The sequence below is a fragment of the Alligator sinensis genome, unplaced genomic scaffold, assembly GCF_000455745.1.
Source record: "Alligator sinensis unplaced genomic scaffold, ASM45574v1 scaffold12_1, whole genome shotgun sequence".
Lineage (NCBI taxonomy): Eukaryota > Metazoa > Chordata > Crocodylia > Alligatoridae > Alligator > Alligator sinensis.
In genome coordinates this window covers 1,713,576-1,720,551 of record NW_005841973.1, presented here as the reverse complement: position 1 = coordinate 1,720,551, position 6,976 = coordinate 1,713,576, and the positions used below count along the sequence as shown (strand labels likewise).

General features: G+C 50.2%; 1 protein-coding gene across 1 annotated transcript in view; it reads left to right on the top strand.

Annotated features, from left to right (window-relative positions):
* The window catches only part of GFRA4 (GDNF family receptor alpha 4), a 42,116-nt gene that overhangs the window by 14,764 nt on the left and 20,376 nt on the right, over positions 1 to 6,976 (top strand). The gene's annotated exons all lie outside the window — the stretch shown is intronic.

Here is a 6,976-nt window from a genome sequence, read left to right as displayed (position 1 = left end):
TTTCCCTTTGGGATGTCCACTGATTCCTGCCAGGATGCCGAACAGCCCTGGTATTTGTTAGGGGAGGCCTGTGTCCTTCAGGGATGGCTGAGCACCTGGGATAGGGATCACAAGGAGTTGCCTCAAAGGCTGCTGGTTGCATGCAGAACTTGGTGCAAATTCAGAGTCCGGTCGAGGCGCTGCAGGATCCCGTCCTTGCAATGCAGTTGGGAACCCAACACACCCACAAGTCATAACACCCGAACCTGCCACAAGGAAAGCAGGGAGACCAAAATGTGCAACATCCCACCAGGTTAAAATACATTCAAGAGATTGAATGTGTCTGAACAAGGTTGTTAAAATACATGAACAACAAAGGTTGTTAAAATACACTCAAGTGATCCAAGGAAGGGAGCCCACGGCCCCTGCTACCAGGGAAGGCAAAACCCCCACACTCCTTACCCATCTGACCATGGGGTAAAATTTCTTCCTGACCCCAAATATGGCAATTGGTCTGATCCTGAGCAAGGGGCAAGACACGCTAGCCAGGAAGCTGTGGATTTAAGTCCCAGCAGTAGCATTGGCACGGCCTGGTCCAAATGCCCAGCCGCGGCTGCAGCTAACACCCACTGCCCCTTAAACAAATGCTGACACATGTAGCTGCAGGGAGGAGGGATATGGGAGGGGAAATTCCCTCCCACTCCCATGCAGCAACCAGCAAAGCCCAGAAGCATGGGGGAGAGCATAGGCATCGCTATGCCTAGGTCACCCCCATCCATCGTCTTCTTGAACACCTCCAGTGATGGACAGTCCACACCTTCCCTACGTGTCCATCCCACTGCCTCGCTGCTCAAATGGTGACGTTTTCCCTGATACCCAATCTAAATGGACTTTGCTGCAACTTCAAGCCGTGGGTCTGTGTCTTACTCTCTGCAGCAAGAGGGAAAAGGTGCTTTCCTTCTTCTTCATAGCAGTATGAAAGGGTTGGCCTTTGGGTCAGCCCAGGCTAGTCTTAAGCCAGTCTCTGCAGTCAGGGGTACACGAGGGGATGATGTAGTGAGCATTACATGCAGCAGCCTTTGCCACCCCGGCCTGTACAACCAGGTACCCATTGACAGCTGGATTGATGCAGGCTGGCAGGGGTGGCACCCTTCAGTGCCAGTCTAGAGCCAGGCTTGAACCCTGGATGCAAAGCAAAATGCCCATCTGCTCCGCCACTGCAGTGCCAATTATTAATATTAATCAGTGGTCATTAATATTAATTAACTAATGAATATTGAGGAGGTCTTGCTGTTGCAAACACTTCATTTAACTTTCTGTGGGTGAGTAGCCTGGCACTACTCACACAGGTAAGTGTTTGCGGGCTCACAGCTTGGTTTGCCCCATCTATTATAAGTCATGTGGGATCTGCAGACTATGCAAAACTGCAAACAGGGGCTTTCATACCCACTCGGTTCCCTGCCAGTTATTTAAATAGGGATGAAACTAGTGAGCTTGCATAGGGCACTGGTGATGTGTCCCTGTAATGAACAGTTCAGACCCACATTCACGTGGCAGACGCGGTGGGAAACCTGTCTTGGGTTTTGCATTTTTGTTCATGCGAATGTCGGACTCGCTGCCCCTGCCGTGTAGACGAGCCCCCAATGCTACCCCAAAACCAGCCATAAAACCCACAGGAATGTATATCACCCCAGTATCACCATACAGAGTCATCGCTACTGCTACGTTTAACCGGCTTTTCCCATAAATAATGGATAACGGCCATGAAAAATGTACGGCGGAATTATTTCCATCCATTTTAATTGTAGTAGAGCTTTTAAAAAACACGTTCTTCATCGACACGTGGGTGGAGGAGAGAGCTCGGGTATTCAAAGTGATTCATAAACTGAATGAGTAACGCACCCGTTTCGACGGGCAGTTTGCTACATCTGAGCCGCAGCTTCCCCGAGTAAAGCGACGCTCCAACAGTCGTCGTGGTGGTGTTTTTAAGAACAGCCGCGGCAGGCACAACAAAAGTTTTATCCATCAAAAAATGATCTCATCCCAGCAGCTCAAAGTCAAACTTCCTTTTCAAGTTAAGCAGTGGAGATCAAAAAGGAAAAAAAGGCAACGCTGTCTGTAAAAACAACTGAACGAGCGCCTGGCTAACACCGGGGAATATTCTGTAATATCAGACAAAAAAGAATTTTGCTTTTTAGGTCCGCCTTGAAATTTTCAGCAAAATCAGCACCATCTTCACAAATTTCTCAAAGATGGTTGGTTGGCTTCATTTTCCCATCAAAGTTATGGGTTGTCTTGGCATTTCATCCAAAATTTAGCATGAGACTTAGATTTTTTTTTCTCCTTCTCAGCGTATAGCTGCTCTCCTTGGTAAAATGTCTCTCCATTTGCTTTGGACTATGGGACTCATGTTAAAAGAGATGAAAAACTTGATGCTTTCAAATTCTTTCTCTTTCAAGCCAGAAGGATCCTCACCACCTTCTTTTCCATCAGACATGGAGACTAATGACATTTTCGTGGAAACACCCAACCTCTCCTAGCAGGGATTTTGTAGGCAAGAGGTATCATTAACTCCCTGCTTGAAGTAGCTGAAGAGCAAAATCAGAAAGATGTGGATATGCTTTCCTTTTCACTTGTTTCCAGGGCATTCTTCACTCATTTACGTTTGGTTTCCTAGGGTCTCTTTCTTCCATTGTAAAACCACATCAAGAAACCACGGGCTTGGTTTTGGAAGGGTTTTCCTTCATGGCCTGGGCACTAGCTTTTGGGTGCTTTGCTGGAGTGACCACCTGGCTCTGCCAGAGGGTTAATCTCGGAGACGTCCAGGACTATGAATCTGCTCTTTTGTAAAAAGAAGTCAATCGAGAGCAATCCCATTGAAGCTGGTGGAGCTGCGACCTTGAAGAAGCAAGGTGCAAATGGCCCGTTGACTCTGTTTCCTGCCAGTGACATTCTCGAAGCTTCGGAGGAATCAGATGAGCTCTAACTTTTCTTTTGCTGGACTCTGTGCTCATCTGAGATGGTGCCCACAGCCTGCCATTTCCTCCAGAGACCGCTGCTACAAAGCCACCCTCTGCTGTGCTTTACAGTATTGGTGTCTTGAGATCTCCACCCAGCTTAGAAGAAGATAAGAAGTGCCATGTCCTGGGTCAGACCATAGGTCCACCTTGCCCAGTCTCCTGTCTCACACAGGGGCACAGAGCGGATGCAGGAAGGGGTCTGACCAGGGGAGTTTTCCCCACTGGTCCTCTCTCACTTGCAGCCTCCAGCATCTGAGGTCTAGGATAGAGGTTTTCAACCTTCTTTCATTTTCAGGCCCCTAAAAAAATGCCAATGGAGGCGCGGACCCCTTTGAATTGTGAGTGTGGGTATTCACATCCTTTGGACCGATCATAGTTATCTTTCTCAGACCCCTTAGACAAAGTCCGAGGCCTGTGGACCACAGGTTGAAAACCACTGGTCTAGGAAGTTCGGGGTCCGAGGCTGTATCCCTACCTCCCGTGATCAATAGCTACCAACGCCCCTTTCCTCCAAGAATGTGTCCAATCCCTTTTGGTATCGGGCGAAATGCTCAGCTTCCCCCACATCTGGTGGCAACAAGCTCCACACTTCAATTCTACACGGTGTGAAAAAGAATTGTTTTCTGTTCTGTTTTCTGTTCGTTGTTTCATTTTTGTGACCCCCTAGTTCTTGCCTTGTGAGACGTGGCCAATAATAAATCCCTACTGACTTGCTCTTCACCACTTAGTATTTGGTAAACACTTATCACGTCCCCCCCCACAGGCATCTCTTTTCTAAACTGAATAGGCCTGGCCTCCTTAGTCTCTCCTCGTGTGGAAGCCCCTCCATCATGGGCGACTGGTGCCTGCTGAGTCTGGGGGGCACCAGATCACCGACGGTGGGGTGCGATTATCAAGCCGGGGCAAAACCGGAAGTGCACTTCCACCGGCACTTCCGTTTTCATGGCTGGCACTTCCAGGGGGTGCACAGCCAATCTCAGGAGGTGCACATGCATCCCCTATGCATCGCCCATGACCTCCATACCATTAAATCATCCTTGTTGCCTTTCTCTGGACCATGTCTAGTTCTTCTATCTCCTTTTTGAGGTGTGGGGACCAGAACTGGGCACAACATGCAAGGTGTGGACCGTGGATTTATAAAGGGGCGTCATGATACTTTCCTAGCGAAGCTCTCCCACCCCTTTCTGCACAACAGCTCCTCTGCAATCATACAGGTGCAGCATTTTCAGCCCTCATCCACTGCGCTCGTGGTATCGAGTGAAAAAGGCCCTGAACCACCTTGAAGCGCAGCCGCTATGCCACAAGCAAGGTTTGTGCACACCGGCCTGCAGAGACTCTCGCGGTGTGTTGCTCATCATTCACCGACCTCTTTAAAGGCTCGGTTCTCAGTGGCGATGGCTCAGATCGCCATCCGCCACCATTGATCATCTCTTTGAAATCCAGGTAGAAACCAAGGGGGCTCAGGTCCAAGCCCTGCCTGGAGTCAGCATCTTTTCTGGACCCGCTCACTCAGCCTGGTCCCCGTTCCCTGCCTCCTCTGTGAAAACCATCGCTGACTCTGCCTTGCGATCCCCATACGGGACACACGATCTTGCCTGCCTGAGGCAGGGGTTGGACTAGATGACCTCTTGAGGTCTCTCCTAGCCCTACTTCTCTATGATGTCATGATTTCTCCTTTTGACCTTTCCCAGTTCCCTTGGCTGTCCTCTTAGTGGGGTGAGGAAGTAGCCTAGACTTTCTCCGCTCTCTTATGATACTAGCTGGCTGTTGCCCATGGGCTTCAGGGCAAGGAGCTGGCTGTTTTCCCAGCTTCCACAATGGGAGACCTCCATCTTGCTCCATACTGGCAGAAGGACTGTGAGAGACTGCAGATAGGAGATGCAACAAAACCGGAGTACGTAGAAACCCAGGAGCCTCGTAGTTCTCTAGCAATTGGGATTAGGGGATGTCCAAGGTAGCACTCTGTTATCATGGTGTTGCAGCAGAGCCTAATGAAGCATGGAGCCAGAACTCAAGGCGTGGGGTAGCGGTAGGCTCATATGGCTGTAACACGATGGAGCTTGCACAGAGGGATGCCAGCCAGGTGCTGTGCCACGGCTGGGGCTGGACACCCGGCGTAATTCAAGCCATGCCTCGGCGAGCTGTAGTGGGAAACCCGGGAACGTCTCGCCTGTGGAAGAGGTGAATGCACCATGGGGAATCCAGATGCCGGCTTGTCATGTCCAGTCGTCTGCCCCCAATGCTGAAGCCTCACGCTAACCCATCAGGCACCTTGAGGGGCAATTCCTCCCTGGGGGTAATTTTATACCCTGCAGATTGGGCTGAGCTGCCTGTGTTTATCTACAGATATTGCTGTGGCTTATCCTCTTTCCTATCCAGGCCCTGCTGTTTGACCCTCTGCCCTCTGGCTTCACGCTGGGTAGGGAAATATTTTAATGGCTTGACCTGCCTGTGACTTCCCCGCCTTGTTCTTGAAGGAAGGGATAAAGGATAGACGTGGGCTCAGGCTGTAACCCTCCTTCTTGGGGCCAAACTCTCCTGGTTTTGACCCTCTCCTGTCACATAGGACCCTGGCTGTGTGCCTCGAGCAGCTCCCTCCACTCATTTTCCCCATGTCTCCCTGCAAGCGTGAGAGGCCCCCCGAATCGGCCCGCATAGGCACTGCTCCATCTTCCTTGGACCCCATCTGCAGCCTCACCCCCGCTGTGCCAGCTCATGCTAAGGGCCCTGCGCTGGGCCTGTTTCGGATCCATTCATCCCTCTGCTACTTGCCTCTGAAGCCTCCAAACTGTGTATGAACCTCTGTGACTCACTCCCATCTTCCTCTCCTCACCTCTCTTCCCCATCCCACGGCTGCATCGGATCCTGATTTAGATGCTTAATGCCTCATGCAGCAACTGGCTTTGGTGATGAGTACTTTACAGCCTGCAAAAGCCATCAGGACTCATGATAGAGGTGATATCTTTTATTAGGCCAGCTAGATGTTTGCCAAAAAAAAAAATTGGGGGGAGGGAATCTAGTTTTTGTTTTTGTTTTGTTTTTTGCAATTTTTTTTTTTTTTGGTTGTTGCAAAAATTAAGTTTTTGTTTGGGGTTTTTTTGCAATTTTTTTTTTTTTTTTTTTGCAAAAATCTAGTTGGTCTAATAAAGGATATCACCTCTACCATGAGCCCTGGTTGCTTCTAGACCAATATGGCTACAACCTGGATACCTTACCTTGCAAGAGGGGAAGGATGGCCCAGTGGTTGGAGCAGTAGACTGGGCTTTCAGAGAGACTCCCTGCTTTGTCACAGACCTCAGACAAGTCACCAAACCCCGATCTTCAGTGGCCTGGACTGAGGAAATTAGGCTCGTAAAAACCTTTGATGATCTGAGTTTCCATTTTCTGTATGATGTAGGGGTGACAGCACTGCTCGGCCTCATGGGGTTTCAGCGAGGATAAATACCTTGGGAGTTGCTGTGAGGGGCTTGGATTCGGCAGGTAACGAGGCTCCAGACCTCTGGCAGTGGTCTCCTCCCACCTTAGGAGGCTGGTTTACCAGCAGGCCACTGCTGGGATTTGGAGGAAATGCACCACCATAAACCTGGGGTTTTTGTGGTCTGTTTGCTGTCAATAGTTTCATTCGGGGTGCTCAACCCCTGATCCAGAGGTGAAGCCATGTCATCCGACCCAGGGGGATCCCCAAGTGTCTGGAAACGTGATGGTGAGGAGCAATGGCAATGCTAATTGTCGCTTCCCTGCTGCCAAATTTCCAGGCCTGTAGGGAGCCGGATAGCATGGCCTTGTGCACTGACTCACCCCAGTGCACAGCTGGATCCAGGGATGCAGATTTAGGCTGGCATACTAGATCGCAGCCATGGAGCAACCCCTCACAGGATCCAACCCACAGACCAGCCTCACGCCATTCATCTAGCTTGAAGGGCTGGAAAGTTGGGCCTAACTGATCATTCATGAGACAAGCAAGCTCCCACCCCCTT